The following is a 16,933-nucleotide window of genomic DNA, read 5'->3' as shown; positions in this document are numbered from 1 at the left end:
TAAATGTTTTGTAGATGATCCATTTATATAGGCTATCTTGAAGTGTTTTTGTAAAAAATTATAGTTTTTCTTATTACTATATAAAATGATGCTGATTTTCAGACTCCTAACCAAGCCCCAAAGTTTTAGATGTATACTGATGTCTACAGACATGGTTGTGTAATGGGTCTTTTCATATGTCGGGGAGGGTCTGCTCTTCTTGCTTTTCCAGCCCCTTTCAGTTGGTGACCCACCCTAACCTCATCAACCGTGCTAAACTGGGAGCTTCTAGGTAAGTTTTTAAAAGGTTTTATACTGGATTTTTATATCAGTATCTGTGCATCTTATTCTTTATAGTAGTGTTTAATACATGCAGTTATATGAATATTGGTGCATAACTACACAGTAAACATATCCTCCACATGCTGGAAAACTGGTGCTGTGAATAGGTAGAAAGTACCTGATAAAATATTTAATTATATACAATAAAAAAAACAACTTTAGTTACAAAGTCTATTGCCTGCTTTTACTGTAATCTAATTTTAAATTTTCTCCTACTCCAATAGCACCTGGAGTGCACCACAATTTAGTAGCCTGCGCTTACACAGCCAACCACCAGGGTGCAGCTTAGGTGTATTATGTTCAATTCTCCAATATAACCACACTCACTGTTTTTACACAAAATGTTTATTCAACACTGCAGTGTTTCTGAAGAATGGAATTCGGTCCCTGAAATGTCACATTATTGAATAAATAATTCATTTGTGGAAAGCCAGTGAGTGTGGTCATATTGGAGTATTATACATATATATGCATTTGTAATAAAAGATACACATGTTCCTTCATTTTGATATAATCTAAAACTTCCTAGTATAAATCCTATATACACTTGCCCAACACAGGATAGTAAAGCCCCTTGATAGTGTAATATAAAATGTTTAGTTAGGCAGATTACAACAGCTTTGCAAAATACTTTATTTTGCCCCATTTTCCTGTAATTAGGTCTGAAAAATGTAAAGTGTTTCTGAGAACTGACAGGTCGCATAAGTCTAACCCTGCCACATACATGTCACTAATTGCTTAAAGCAGAGATGATTAGATAAGAACTGCAAAACACAGCATGTTTTGCTAACAAAATGATGATGGCTAGTTATGTCTACTCCCAAACTGAATTGGCTGCTTCTAATGAGGAAAGTATGTTTTGCTATTAAAAAATAACTGCAGCAAACAATTTTAACACTCAACTAACATGTTAATGTATTGCACAAGTGCAGAAAAATCTTGTAATTAGCAGTTTCCCCTTTTAACTCTAGAATTCCAGTACTCAAAGACGGACAGGAGAGTATTCTGTGGAATTCATAACACTGAACTTCCTACATGCTGTAATGACTGCTTGATATGCACAGGAACACATTTATGTTTAATCCCACATCAAAGGGGTTAAAAGAAGAAACACAAATAATGTAGTTCAAGCGGTGTGTCATTCAACTGCAAAACTGCATATTCTGCTAAAAATAACATTTAAATGCTTTCAATACATTTATTTTGTATGCAGATATGTTGCAATACCATACAGTGACTGATTTCTCATGCATATATGAAAGTACTTCAGTATACTTTTTTATTGCTCCTCCTCATATCATTTTACTTGTCCAAATTTTCTCCCTTTTTTGTTTCAATTTCTTGTCCCCTTTTATTAACCCTCTCTCTGCTCTCAGTCATACGATTCCTCATTAAAACATAGCTAATAAACACATAGACAGACACACACACAAACATATATATATATATATACACACACTACACAGATACACAACATATACAGATATAAGTACACAGCACACACTATGTAGACACAAAGGAGACACTACATACATAGGACTCATATGGTTTCTCTTTATACACACCGACCTTCACTGACTCGTCTCCATGCTGTTCCAGACCAGTGACATGCTTTGTAAGGGGGCGGAGACAGCTCTCAGTACAGCATAAGCCTCAGACGCTATCAGAGCGACTAATAATTATTTAAATAAAAAAGTCACAGTCCAAGCACAACTGTCATTGTGGGCTGTAGCAATCCCAGCTTTTCAACTGAATCACTACTGAAAGGAGCACATAATAAATATAAGCTCCATATCTGCCTACAGTGTCAGTAATGAAAATGAACCTTGCTCACCACACCTTATGGGCAGACAATCCTTGTCCTTAAAGGGATATTTTAAGGCAGAAATCACACACACTGTCATTCTATAGAGCATTCATACATTACTGACCCCTGGTAAACTATGGGATTTACTCCCAAGCAATTTGCAGCTGGGGTAGCTTCTGAGTTAAGCACATAGGGCTAGATTACAAGTTTAACACGTGGTGAATTATTCGGCACTAATCTGTTACAATATTTAACAAAAGCATTTTTTTGTACAGGTTGGGTAAAAAATTAAAACAAAAGCATTTTTGTGCACACTTCTACCTATAGAAAAAGCAAAGCGGAATCAATATGCTCGTTTTCAATCGTATTACACACCATTAAAAGGACAGTGATATTAACATTACATGGATTGGATAGAGCTTGAAATGTTAAACAACTTTCCATTTTATTTGTATTATCAGTTTTCCTTAGTTCTCTTGGTATCTTTTGCTAAAGAGTAACCCTTGGTGAATTCAGGAGCGTACACGTGCAGTGTTTGCAACTATGCATAATATTGCTATAAACATTTTTACAAACCCTGCTGCCATAGACTGCTATAGACACGTGCACACTCCTATGCTTCTATCAGCCTACCCAGGGTTAGTCTTCAACAAAGGATACCAAGAGAAGAAAGCAAATTTGACAATACAAATACATTGGAAAGTTGTTTAAAGTGACACGCTCTATCTAAATAATTCAAGTTTAATTTTGACTTTACTGTCCCTTTAAAGGGACACTAAACAAAAAAAATATTTTGAGATTTAGATAGAACATATAATTGTAAACAACTTTCCAATTTACTTCTATTATCCAATTTGCTTAACTATTGTGGTATCCTTTGTTGAAAGAGCTTCACTGCACTACTGAGAGCTATCTGAACACATCAGGTGAGCCTGTGACAAGAAGCATATATAAGCATCCACCAATCAGCAGCTAGCTCTTAGTAGTGTGTCACTGCTGAGTCTACACAGGTATTCGTTTCAACAAAGGATACCAAGAGAACAAAGCAAATTAGATAATAGAAATAGATTGGGACCTTTTTAATTGCATGTTCTATTCGAATCATTAAATGTTTGGGGGGATTTCATGTCCCTTTAAAGGAATATGCAGGACAACGTCACTAATACCAAAGGATTCTAGACAGGTTTCCTTGGATAGTGCAGTCGAAGAGCAGGTTTTATGTCCCCACCCCAATTTCAAAGCTGCTGCTCCAGTTACACCCAAGGACAACCACCTATTAAACCAAGAGGGCCACAATAATAAGATGGTATTAAAGTATATATGACAGTCTAAACATTACCCTCTCTATAGAACAAAATTAATCATCAACTGCATCTCCCCTATTCTCCCAATTAATATATTGTCTCTCTAAATGATGCTTTATATAGAACGTTTAACTGCCTTTTATTTCACATGCACATATATCTCTATTCTCCTTCTATACAAAATACAGTTTGTCCCACTTGCTTTTGCAGAATGCAACTTAACTGAATCTTTTTTAAGTGATATAACAAGTCTATAAACAAATATATAGTGTCATCAGATTTAGTTTGTCTTTGCTTAGGTTTGTTTAGTTTGCCAGGGCTTGTTGTTTGCCATCTGGTTTCCAGCTATGTCTCCTGTGTTTAGTTAGTGCTAGAGTAATAAATATACGTGTGTGTGCCTATATATATATATATATATATATATATATATATATATATATATATATATATATATATATATATATATATATATATAAGTTTCCAAAAAACGAAGTTTAAGCAAATGGTGCCAGATGATTACGGCTGTTAGCCGAAACATGTCAGCAACCTTTTTACATGCTTAAATATGTTGCTATATTTTGTTCTATTTTTGCACAATACCCCCATGTTTTAATTGTGTGACTGCACGAATAAAATTTCTTTTAAACCGCATCTGGCACCATTTGCTTAAACTTCGTTTTTTGGAAACTTTTACATTAATATCAGGATTAGCATTGGTGCTCAGTGGTTTACAGCTCCATACGATACCCCTAGTCAGCGTGGACAGCTAGACTTCCTATTGGAGGATCGCAGGACACCTGTTTTCCATTCAAGGAATCTCATCTATCCTATTGGACGGCTAGTGACATGTGGTACGCCACACGCATAGAGGCAACTTGAGCGTCCTTCACATCGGAGACAGAAGAGGCAAGAGTGCCTGGCTGAGAGCGGTCCTACAGCTTTTGAGTGCTGGACGGATTCGGGACAACACTGGGATTAAGAAGTACTCCTTTACAACAGCGGTAAGTGGGCATAACCGCATAGCGGTATACTTTGCATAATGACTATGTAAATTTAACAATAAGACCCATACCGCTACCAAATATAATAGGAGGCTTCCTGAAATCACCCAGTATACCTGATATTTGGGACTGTGATTCTCTTGTCTGTTGAAAAGGAAGGGCTATGGGCGATCGCTACTAGGGGTCAAGGTAATAAGATTATTATTGTGATCTATATAAACGGACAGTTAGATTTGAGACTGGAATTTCCCCCTTTTTTGTATATATATATATATATATAAATATATACACACACACACACACATACACAAACACGCGCACACACACATATATATATATAACACACACACACACACATATATATATATATATATATATATATTTCTCCAACATAGGTGTGTCCGGTCCACGGCGTCATCCTTACTTGTGGGATATTCTCCTCCCCAACAGGAAATGGCAAAGAGCCCAGCAAAGCTGGTCACATGATCCCTCCTAGGCTCCGCCTACCCCAGTCATTCTCTTTGCCGTTGTACAGGCAACATCTCCACGGAGATGGCTTAGAGTTTTTTAGTGTTTAACTGTAGTTTTTATTATTCAATCAAGAGTTTGTTATTTTGAAATAGTGCTGGTATGTACTATTTACTCAGAAACAGAAAAGAGATGAAGATTTCTGTTTGTATGAGGAAAATGATTTTAGCAACCGTCACTAAAATCCATGGCTGTTCCACACAGGACTGTTGAGAGCAATTAACTTCAGTTGGGGGAACAGTGTGCAGTCTCTTGCTGCTTGAGGTATGACACATTCTAACAAGACGATGTAATGCTGGAAGCTGTCATTTTCCCTATGGGATCCGGTAAGCCATGTTTATTACGATCGTAAATAAGGGCTTCACAAGGGCTTATTAAAACTGTAGACTTTTTCTGGGCTAAATCGATTCATTATTAACACATATTTAGCCTTGAGGAATCATTTTATCTGGGTATTTTGATATAATAATATCGGCAGGCACTGTTTTAGACACCTTATTCTTAGGGGCTTTCCCAAAGCATAAGCAGAGCCTCATTTTCACGCCGGTGTGGCGCACTTGTTTTTGAGAGGCATGGCATGCAGTCGCATGTGAGAGGAGCTCTGATACTTAGAAAAGACTTTCTGAAGGCGTCATTTGGTATCGTATTCCCCTTTGGGCTTGGTTGGGTCTCAGCAAAGCAGATACCAGGGACTGTAAAGGGGTTAAAGTTCAAAACGGCTCCGGTTCCGTTATTTTAAGGGTTAAAGCTTCCAAATTTGGTGTGCAATACTTTTAAGGCCTTAAGACACTGTGGTGAAAATTTGGTGAATTTTGAACAATTCCTTCATGTTTTTTCGCAATTGCAGTAATAAAGTGTGTTCAGTTTAAAATTTAAAGTGACAGTAACGGTTTTATTTTAAAACGTTTTTTGTACTTTGTTATCAAGTTTATGCCTGTTTAACATGTCTGAACTACCAGATAGACTGTGTTCTGAATGTGGGGAAGCCAGAATTCCTATTCATTTAAATAAATGTGATTTATGTGATAATGATGCCCAAGATGATTCCTCAAGTGAGGGGAGTAAGCATGGTACTGCATCATTCCCTCCTTCGTCTACATGAGTCTTGCCCACTCAGGAGGCCCCTAGTACATCTAGCGCGCCAATACTCCTTACTATGCAACAATTAACGGCTGTAATGGATAATTCTGTCAAAAACATTTTAGCCAAAATGAACACTTATCAGCGTAAGCGCGGCTGCTCTGTTTTAGATACTGAAGAGCATGACGACGCTGATAATAATATTTCTGAAGGGCCCCTAACCCAGTCTGATGGGGCCAGGGAGGTTTTGTCTGAGGGAGAAATTACTGATTCAGGGAACATTTCTCAACAGGCTGGACCTGATGTGATTGCATTTAAATTTAAGTTGGAACATCTCCGCATTCTGCTTAAGGAGGTATTATCCACTCTGGATGATTGTGACAAGTTGGTCATCCCAGAGAAACTTTGTAAAATGGACAAGTTCCTAGAGGTGCCGGGGCTCCCAGAAGCTTTTCCTATACCCAAGCGGGTGGCGGACATTGTTGATAAAGAATGGGAAAGGCCCGGTATTCCTTTCGTCCCTCCCCCCATATTTAAAAAATTGTTTCCTATGGTCGACCCCAGAAAGGACTTATGGCAGACAGTCCCCAAGGTCGAGGGAGCGGTTTCCACTTTAAACAAACGCACCACTATACCCATAGAGGATAGTTGTGCTTTCAAAGATCCTATGGATAAAAAATTAGAGGGTTTGCTTAAAAAGATGTTTGTTCAGCAAGGTTACCTTCTACAACCAATTTCATGCATTGTCCCTGTCGCTACAGCCGCATGTTTCTGGTTCGATGATCTGATAAGAGCGATCGATAGTGATTCTCCTCCTTTGGAGGAGATTATGGACAGAATCAATGCTCTCAAATTGGCTAATTCTTTCACCCTAGACGCCACTTTGCAATTGGCTAGGTTAGCGGCTAAGAATTCTGGGTTTGCTATTGTGGCGCGCAGAGCGCTTTGGTTGAAATCTTGGTCGGCTGATGCGTCTTCCAAGAACAAGCTACTTAACATTCCTTTCAAGGGGAAAACGCTGTTTGGCCCTGACTTGAAAGAGATTATCTCTGATATCACTGGGGGTAAGGGCCACGCCCTTCCTCAGGATCGGCCTTTCAAGGCAAAAAATAAACCTAATTTTCGTCCCTTTCGTAGAAACGGACCAGCCCAAGGTGCTACGTCCTCTAAGCAAGAGGGTAATACTTCTCAAGCCAAGCCAGCTTGGAGACCAATGCAAGGCTGGAACAAGGGAAAGCAGGCCAAGAAACCTGCCACTGCTACCAAGACAGCATGAAATGTTGGCCCCCGATCCGGGACCGGATCTGGTGGGGGGCAGACTCTCTCTCTTCGCTCAGGCTTGGGCAAGAGATGTTCTGGATCCTTGGGCGCTAGAAATAGTCTCCCAAGGTTATCTTCTGGAGTTCAAGGGACTTCCCCCAAGGGGGAGGTTCCACAGGTCTCAGTTGTCTTCAGACCACATAAAAAGACAGGCATTCTTACATTGTGTAGAAGACCTGTTAAAAATGGGAGTGATTCATCCTGTTCCATTAAGAGAACAAGGGATGGGGTTCTACTCCAATCTGTTCATAGTTCCCAAAAAAGAGGGAACGTTCAGACCAATCTTAGATCTCAAAATCTTAAACAAGTTTCTCAAGGTTCCATCGTTCAAGATGGAAACCATTCGAACTATTCTTCCTTCCATCCAGGAAGGTCAATTCATGACCACGGTGGATTTAAAGGATGCGTATCTACATATTCCTATCCACAAGGAACATCATCGGTTCCTAAGGTTCGCATTCCTGGACAAACATTACCAGTTCGTGGCGCTTCCTTTCGGATTAGCCACTGCTCCAAGGATTTTCACAAAGGTACTAGGGTCCCTTCTAGCTGTGCTAAGACCAAGGGGCATTGCTGTAGTACCTTACTTGGACGACATTCTGATTCAAGCGTCGTCCCTTCCTCAAGCAAAGGCTCACACGGACATTGTCCTGGCCTTTCTCAGATCTCACGGGTGGAAAGTGAACGTGGAAAAGAGTTCTCTATCCCCGTCAACAAGGGTTCCCTTCTTGGGGACAATAATAGACTCCTTAGAAATGAGGATTTTTCTGACAGAGGCCAGAAAAACAAAGCTTCTAGACTCTTGTCGGATTTTTCATTCCGTTCCTCTTCCTTCCATAGCTCAGTGCATGGAAGTGATCGGGTTGATGGTAGCGGCAATGGACATAGTTCCTTTTGCGCGCATTCATCTAAGACCATTACAACTGTGCATGCTCAGTCAGTGGAATGGGGACTATACAGACTTGTCTCCGAAGATACAAGTAAATCAGAGGACCAGAGACTCACTCCGTTGGTGGCTGTCCCTGGACAACCTGTCACAAGGGATGACATTCCGCAGACCAGAGTGGGTCATTGTCACGACCGACGCCAGTCTGATGGGCTGGGGCGCGGTCTGGGGATCCCTGAAAGCTCAGGGTCTTTGGTCTCGGGAAGAATCTCTTCTACCGATAAATATTCTGGAACTGAGAGCGATATTCAATGCTCTCAAGGCTTGGCCTCAGCTAGCGAGGGCCAAGTTCATACGGTTTCAATCAGACAACATGACAACTGTTGCGTACATCAACCATCAGGGGGGAACAAGGAGTTCCCTAGCGATGGAAGAAGTGACCAGAATCATTCTATGGGCGGAGTCTCACTCCTGCCACCTGTCTGCTATCCACATCCCAGGAGTGGAAAATTGGGAAGCGGATTTTCTGAGTCGTCAGACATTGCATCCGGGGGAGTGGGAACTCCATCCGGAAAACTTTGCCCAAGTCACTCAGCTGTGGGGCATTCCAGACATGGATCTGATGGCCTCTCGTCAGAACTTCAAAGTTCCTTGCTACGGGTCCAGATCCAGGGATCCCAAGGCGGCTCTAGTGGATGCACTAGTAGCACCTTGGACCTTCAAACTAGCTTATGTGTTCCCGCCGTTTCCTCTCATCCCCAGGCTGGTAGCCAGGATCAATCAGGAGAGGGCGTCGGTGATCTTGATAGCTCCTGCGTGGCCACGCAGGACTTGGTATGCAGATCTGGTGAATATGTCATCGGCTCCACCTTGGAAGCTACCTTTGAGACGAGACCTTCTTGTTCAGGGTCCGTTCGAACATCCGAATCTGGTTTCACTCCAGCTGACTGCTTGGAGATTGAACGCTTGATTTTATCGAAGCGAGGGTTCTCAGATTCTGTTATTGATACTCTTGTTCAGGCCAGAAAGCCTGTAACTAGAAAGATTTACCACAAAATTTGGAAAAAATATATCTGTTGGTGTGAATCTAAAGGATTCTCTTGGGACAAGGTTAAGATTCCTAGGATTCTATCCTTCCTTCAAGAAGGATTGGAAAAAGGATTATCTGCAAGTTCCCTGAAGGGACAGATTTCTGCCTTGTCGGTGTTACTTCACAAAAAACTGGCTGCTGTGCCAGATGTTCAAGCCTTTGTTCAGGCTCTGGTTAGAATTAAGCCTGTTTACAAACCTTTGACTCCTCCTTGGAGTCTCAATTTAGTTCTTTCAGTTCTTCAGGGGGTTCCGTTTGAACCCTTGCATTCCGTTGATATTAAGTTATTATCTTGGAAAGTTTTGTTTTTAGTTGCAATTTCTTCTGCTAGAAGAGTTTCAGAATTATCTGCTCTGCAGTGTTCTCCTCCTTATCTGGTGTTCCATGCAGATAAGGTGGTTTTACGTACTAAACCTGGTTTTCTTCCAAAAGTTGTTTCTAACAAAAACATTAACCAGGAGATTATCGTACCTTCTCTGTGTCCGAAACCAGTTTCAAAGAAGGAACGTTTGTTGCACAATTTGGATGTTGTTCGCGCTCTAAAATTCTATTTAGATGCTACAAAGGATTTTAGACAAACATCTTCCTTGTTTGTTGTTTATTCTGGTAAAAGGAGAGGTCAAAAAGCAACTTCTACCTCTCTCTCTTTTTGGATTAAAAGCATCATCAGATTGGCTTACGAGACTGCCGGACGGCAGCCTCCCGAAAGAATCACAGCTCATTCCACTAGGGCTGTGGCTTCCACATGGGCCTTCAAGAACGAGGCTTCTGTTGATCAGATATGTAGGGCAGCGACTTGGTCTTCACTGCACACTTTTACCAAATTTTACAAGTTTGATACTTTTGCTTCTTCTGAGGCTATTTTTGGGAGAAAGGTTTTGCAAGCCGTGGTGCCTTCCATTTAGGTGACCTGATTTGCTCCCTCCCTTCATCCGTGTCCTAAAGCTTTGGTATTGGTTCCCACAAGTAAGGATGACGCCGTGGACCGGACACACCTATGTTGGAGAAAACAGAATTTATGTTTACCTGATAAATTACTTTCTCCAACGGTGTGTCCGGTCCACGGCCCGCCCTGGTTTTTTTAATCAGGTCTGATAATTTATTTTCTTTAACTACAGTCACCACGGTACCATATGGTTTCTCCTATGCAAATATTCCTCCTTAACGTCGGTCGAATGACTGGGGTAGGCGGAGCCTAGGAGGGATCATGTGACCAGCTTTGCTGGGCTCTTTGCCATTTCCTGTTGGGGAGGAGAATATCCCACAAGTAAGGATGACGCCGTGGACCGGACACACCGTTGGAGAAAGTAATTTATCAGGTAAACATAAATTCTGTTATATATATATATATATACACACACACACAGTATATACATATATAGTATGTGTGTGTGTGCATGTATATAGCTAAAACTGCTAATCTGTGTTTGGGGGTACATGAGATAATGAAAACAGGCAGTTTAATTACAGTATGTCAAAAGTATGAAAACAGCAGCAGAATATAAAACATATGATAAATTGCATCTTTCGGTTTCATTTTGTACATGAAATAGCTGTTTTTGTTCTTTGACACCACAACCCGTCAAAATGAGCTTACAGATCCTTATTTTTATCCCTTTCTCTACACACAAATACTTATCTCTGTTTGTATACCAAATCGAAATATTTAGAGAGAACAATTAGAAAATAACATTTTTATTACTTATCTCCTCTACATCTCACCTACCTCCCACTGGGAGTCTAATTTCTTCTGTTGGCAATGTTTACACAGCTTTTTTTTATAGCCTGTATTTAAAGGGACAGTCTACACCAGAATTTGTATTGTTTAAAAAGATAGATAATCCCTTTATTACCCATTCCCTAGTTTTGCATAACAAACACAGTAATATAAATACACTTTTTACTCTGTGATTACCTTGTATCTAAGCCTTTGCCCCCTTATTTCAGTTCTTTTGACAGACATCCATTTCAGCCAATTAGAGCTGGCTCCCTGGAACTCCACGTGCGTGAGCACAGTGTTATCTATATGACAAACATGAACTAATACCCTCTAGTGGTGAAAAACTGTTAAAATGCCCTGAGAGGTTCATATGCTAATTTCTAAGCCCTTGAAGGCAGCTTTAAGGGCTTAGAAATTAGCATATGAACCTCCTAGGTTTAGCTTTCAACTAAGAATACCAAGAGAACAAAGCAAAATTGGTGATAAAAGTAAATTGGAAAATTGTTATTTTAAATGCTGATATAAAGGTAAAAGGGGATATTTATTACACTCCAGCAGGTAAAATGGATCACTGGGAACAAATTAAGGGCCAGATTACAAATGGAGCGCTAACCGTTACGTGCAAGCGAAAAGGGGTTTATCGTGGGTGTTTGAGCATGTCAGGTTTATCGCTCGTATTACAAGTTGAAAGTAAACACGAACGTGTGAGTGCCATTGCGATTTATGCTAGAATGATTGCCGTGTCCTCAGAGCTCTGTTTAACTGTTTGGCAAAACAAAAAAAGGTCACAAAACACATAAAAAATGCATTACAAAGTACAGTTACACTCATAATAACATTATCTAATAAAAAAAAGTACAAAAAAGTTATAAGGGCTCAAAGATATGAGGTCTCAGGTGTTAGAAAAAAAGCCAGGCAACGGGATTTAATATAGAGATACATACATACATATCTCTAAAGAAGCGGATTAACGGACTCACAGCTGTAAATCAGCTTTTGATGCAGAGTGGTCACGTTTCTGCTTCTTATTAACACAGCCTTTTAAGTTATTTTACCCTACAAGGGATTTGTTTTATACTGTTCATATCTTGTACTGTGTATATACATATATACTTTTATTGTTTGTCAAATAAACACATACGTTTTAGCAACACCGTGCCATTAGCTGACTGGTGACTGTGCCCTCATATGAGCAAATAGGCAGTGATTTGCCTTTTGTGTCTTCCGCCTTGGACATCTCTCCAAAATAATACTAGGAGAGGAGGATAAAGAAAACAGGAGCCGAAAGGAGGATACTGAACAGACATCACCTTTAACACTGTGCCTTATCTATACTTCATACTGGATGAGGTTAAATCAAGTGAGTATGCATTTGTCTACCTCTTTATAGAGTCACTTGTTACAGACTATCTTCACCAGGAGTGCCTTTTTGTGTGCTTGTCCACTCTCTACTCATATATATATATATATATATATATATATATATATATATATATATATATATATTAAAAGTCAAGAGAAAAATCAGAAATTAAGCACACAGAGTAAAGTCTCTAAGTTGATGTGATAGTTGTCTAAATGGTGAAATTACATATAAAATCCACCTTTCACTGTCATTCAAGTGCAGTCTATTGTGCAAAGGTATCTCTGATAGGCTTACCAGATTTGACCTCAATCCTATGAGGTAAGTACAGAGCTCTGTTCACAGGGAGAGGGATATGGATCCACCCTTCTGTCTTTCAGCAATGTTTCCCGTGGTAGAGGCCTGGTTTGCCCTTGTCAGTCGTTAATGGCAATCTCAGCAGGTGAGGGTCAAGATGAAAGAACAAATCACATAGCGTGATAGCGTAAAACACCAAGAAATTGGTTCCTGGAAGTCAAAACGCCCACTCAACATAAACCTTATGCGTTTCGAAGTGTATATATTACTTCTTCCTCAGAGGTAGTAGGCTGTAGTGTTCCCCCGGATCAAATTTTAAAAGTGAGACGAGTGGGTGTTTTTTTTTCCGTTTTTCATCACATGGTTTCCGGACTACCAACAGGATCCGTTGTCTAAGTGTTGCTATAGTGACATATTTCATATGTACAGCACTTGTTTCGCTGATCAGAAGGAAGTTACCTTACGGAGTGATTAGAAATCCCTTGCTTTCTTTTTGTACTGTTGAGTTATTCAAATTATATAACAATCTGGTAATAAAATATGCCCCTTATGTGACAGTTCTCAGTGTATCAACTTAGGTTCAGCAACATTATCATGGTATACTATGCAACTATACATCTTTGTACAAAATATTTACCATAATTGTACATTTACATTTCTAGCCTGTATAGGCTAAATTGTGTCTATATATCTGTATTTTTCTATCATATACTAATATCCATTGTATCAGACTTTCTTTCTCTTTTTGTAAACTGGTGAATCATAACCAATAGAATTGTCTAAGCTGTTCCTGTGTGCAGACCTAGATTCCTAAGTAAAATAAGAAAAACATCTTGATCTATCATTCTACCTTTTATTATTTATTATCTTTCACGATTGAACTAGTCATATGGAATTACCCAACTGGGTTTGTTTAATTACTAGATATTGGTTGTCTTATTTTAAAAAGGCTGCCAAATCCATTTCTTCATTAAGACACATTGGATTCATTGTTCTCATATAATGAATCCAATAGGTCTCTCTTTGTCTGAGTTTCAGAAATCTGTCTCTCCCTCTGCTTGATATTTGAACATGTTCTAGTATAGTCCCTTTGAGGCCCGTAGGTTCCTGTTATGTTTTGTTTTAAAATGTTTTGACAGGCTATGCCCTTCAAAGCCTACTTCAATATTCTTACTTAATAACACCAATACCTATAAGAAACTTCAAGGAGATCCAACTAAAATATTCTTAAAAAATTATAGATCCCTTATAGATACAGCCAACTTTCAAAAGTTGCTGAATCCAAATGAATATAAGTACTTATTGCATGAGCATCCAAAGTTAGCAATCTTTTACCACCTTCCGAAGATCCATAAGGATCTCAAAAAAAAACCAGGCCGACCTATACTATCTGGAATAGACTCTCTTACGGCTAGAATTTCGGAATATGCAGACTACTTTTTTAAACCTATTGTTCCCACCCTGAATTCTTATCTAAGAGACTCTACAGATACTATAACAAAAATAAATAGCATACAATGGAAGGAAACATACAAATGGATAACACTAGATGTGTCCTTTTTATATACCAGTATTCCTCACAACCTAGTTATTACTGCTATGAAGTCTTTTCTTAAGGGCACAGAACTAACACAAATACACCAAGAGTTTATCTTGGAAAGTATAAGTTTTGTCCTCGAAAAAAGCTATTTTGAATTCGAACAACAATTCTACCTACAAATAAGTGGAACAGGAATGGGGACAACTATGTCCCCCAGTTATGCCAACTTATATATGGGGCTCTGGGAACAAGAGTTTATATATAAAAATAATCCCTTTAAAGACAACATGATATGGTAGGGTGCAAACAACAATAACCTAAGAATATGAGGGGGCGCACACTATACAGGAAATATCAGAAACAGTTAAGATCAATCCATGCATCTATATGTATAGTAATAGAACACAAGTAGTTAATGGATTACAATAGGTGCAAAGTCCCAAAATCTCCAATACTGTGTAATATGCACAATCTTTGAGGGATCAAATCACAAAGGCAGCTCTCCTCCTCACAGATGGTACCGGATGATACTATGAAGAAAGCATAAAACAGAGGGGCGCCTCGTGTGTATCAGCATATTCAGTTATGAGCAAATGGATATTTAAGCCAAATTTATGCACACATTTGGTGAAAGTACAATTATGTACTAGTAGGAACAGGCTAGTAATTTGGGGTGTACCAGCAAACCCTCTACTGGCTCCAGCGAGGTATGCAAGTGCAATCCAATCCACTACAGAAGTGGGCAACTTCAGCGGCTCAGATATGGTATAATGATAGGTTAGAGAAAAACAGGTGCTTCCACTAAGCTCCGTGTGCATCAGGAAGGTCTGAGGTTTGGTTCTTGGTGTTGTCAGACATTGTCTTGTTTAGCAACTGAATTTGTCAGATATTCTTATAATGTTTATCCTTTAATGACAAACGCAGTAATGTGTATTGTACGTGATCTTCACAGTAACAAAAAAGTGGATTCCCAAACGAAGGCGTATATGTATAAAAACTTGATCTTTATTTCACAAACATCTTGATAAAAGCAGCAAGATATAAAAAAACAAGCTCAGACACAAAAATCTATCGCGTTTCTGCCTCTAAAGCCGTACTCATACGGTCTATAAGTACGGCTGCGGAATCTTTTGGCGCTCTAGAAATAACCGATAATAATAATAAATAATAATAGAAGCTGAAACGCATTAGACGTTTGTGTCTGAGCTTGTTTTTTATATATTGCTGCTTTTATCAAGATGTTTGTGAAATAAAGATCAAGTTTTTATACATATACCCCTTCATTTGTGAATCCACTTTTTTGTTTGATGATTCATGCCAAATGCACCAGTTCCCATTTCCATTCGGGAGGTAAAAATTTTCCAGAGGAGAGAGTCTGGATTCAGGCAGAAAACTGAGGTTACCGCTGATCAATGCAAAAAAGACAAGAGAACATATCCATAGTTTATACTACAGAAGCAGAGTGACGTCATCTGTCCAGGCCGAAGACTGGGAACGGAGTCAGGTGAGATGAGAGGAGCAGAAACACGCTACTGAGGACGGAAAGCTGTTAGGGCATCTCTCTGCAGAAGTAACAAGAGGTCGAGCTGTAAGGGTGATGTACATGCTGTACAGCGATAGCATCAGCAATTTTTTCTCAACCCGCCAGCTGAGTCTGGAGACAGGGTTAGAGACCGAACAGCAGAGCAGGTAAGCCAAATGAGCAGCTACAACACTAATATACCATTATGGCACATATCCTGACCGAATCCGTTACCCACATTGAGCCATACTAATTATATATAAATATTAAGTGGAGCTAATATACATATACAGATAATGTGACATTGTGTTTAAAGTTGCCGATATACTTTCGTTACATTGGCTTCACAGTAACAGCAGCGTGTTAGTGTATGGCAGCAGCTGAGCATAGCCCCCCAACGGCACTGTGTGTGTATTACTGGTATCCAGTTGGTTAAATCTCAAATATCGTTGGCCGCAGCAGTCACGTGACTTATGACATAACGGGTCCTTTAGATGGATGGGAACTAGCTGCTACCGTCTCAGAGATTAACTGTGAACATGAGAAAAGCTCTCTTTCTATACTGGTAAATACCTGCGTATACTGCAGAATCATATATAAATATATATATATATATATATTAAAAAAAAAAAAGCCTTTTATTTTAGTACTGGCAGACTTTCTGCCAGTACTTAAGATGACGGTGACAATTGTGAGGTGGGGGAGGGAAGAGAGCTGTTTGAGAGGGGTCAGGGTGGGATGTGTCATGTGGGAGGCTGATCTCTACACTAAAGCTAAAATTAACCCTACAAGCTACCTAATTAACCCCTTCACTGCTGGGCATAATACAAGCGTGGTGAGCAGCGGCATTTAACGGCCTAATTACCAAAAAGCAACGCCAAAGCCATATATGTCTGCTATTTCTGAACAAAGGGGATCCTAGAGAAGCATTTACAACCATTTGTGCCATAATTGCACAAACTGATTGTAAATAATTTCATTGAGAAACCTAAAGTGAAAAAGTTAATTTTTTTATTTGATTGCATTTGGCGGTGAAATGGTGGCATGAAATATACCAAAATGGGCCTAGATCAATACTTTGGGTTGTCTACTAAAATATATATATACTGTGCATGTGAAGGGTTTTTCAGGGATTCCTGACAGATATCAGTGTT

General features: G+C 39.4%; 1 protein-coding gene across 3 annotated transcripts in view; it reads right to left on the bottom strand.

The window, feature by feature from the left end:
- Positions 1 to 16,933, bottom strand: part of TRIM13 (tripartite motif containing 13) — a 57,285-nt gene that overhangs the window by 4,937 nt on the left and 35,415 nt on the right. The window contains exon 1 of one of the 3 annotated variants that reach the window (XM_053708374.1): positions 1,891 to 2,029. The exons of 1 other annotated variant lie outside the window; for it this stretch is intronic. The gene's annotated coding sequence lies outside the window, so the exon portion shown is untranslated. One more of the 3 variants, XM_053708376.1, reaches the window with a different exon arrangement.

Source organism: Bombina bombina, chromosome 3, assembly GCF_027579735.1.
Source record: "Bombina bombina isolate aBomBom1 chromosome 3, aBomBom1.pri, whole genome shotgun sequence".
NCBI lineage: Eukaryota > Metazoa > Chordata > Amphibia > Anura > Bombinatoridae > Bombina > Bombina bombina.
Note: the sequence above shows the minus strand (reverse complement) of the source record. Positions and strands in the feature narration are given on the sequence as shown.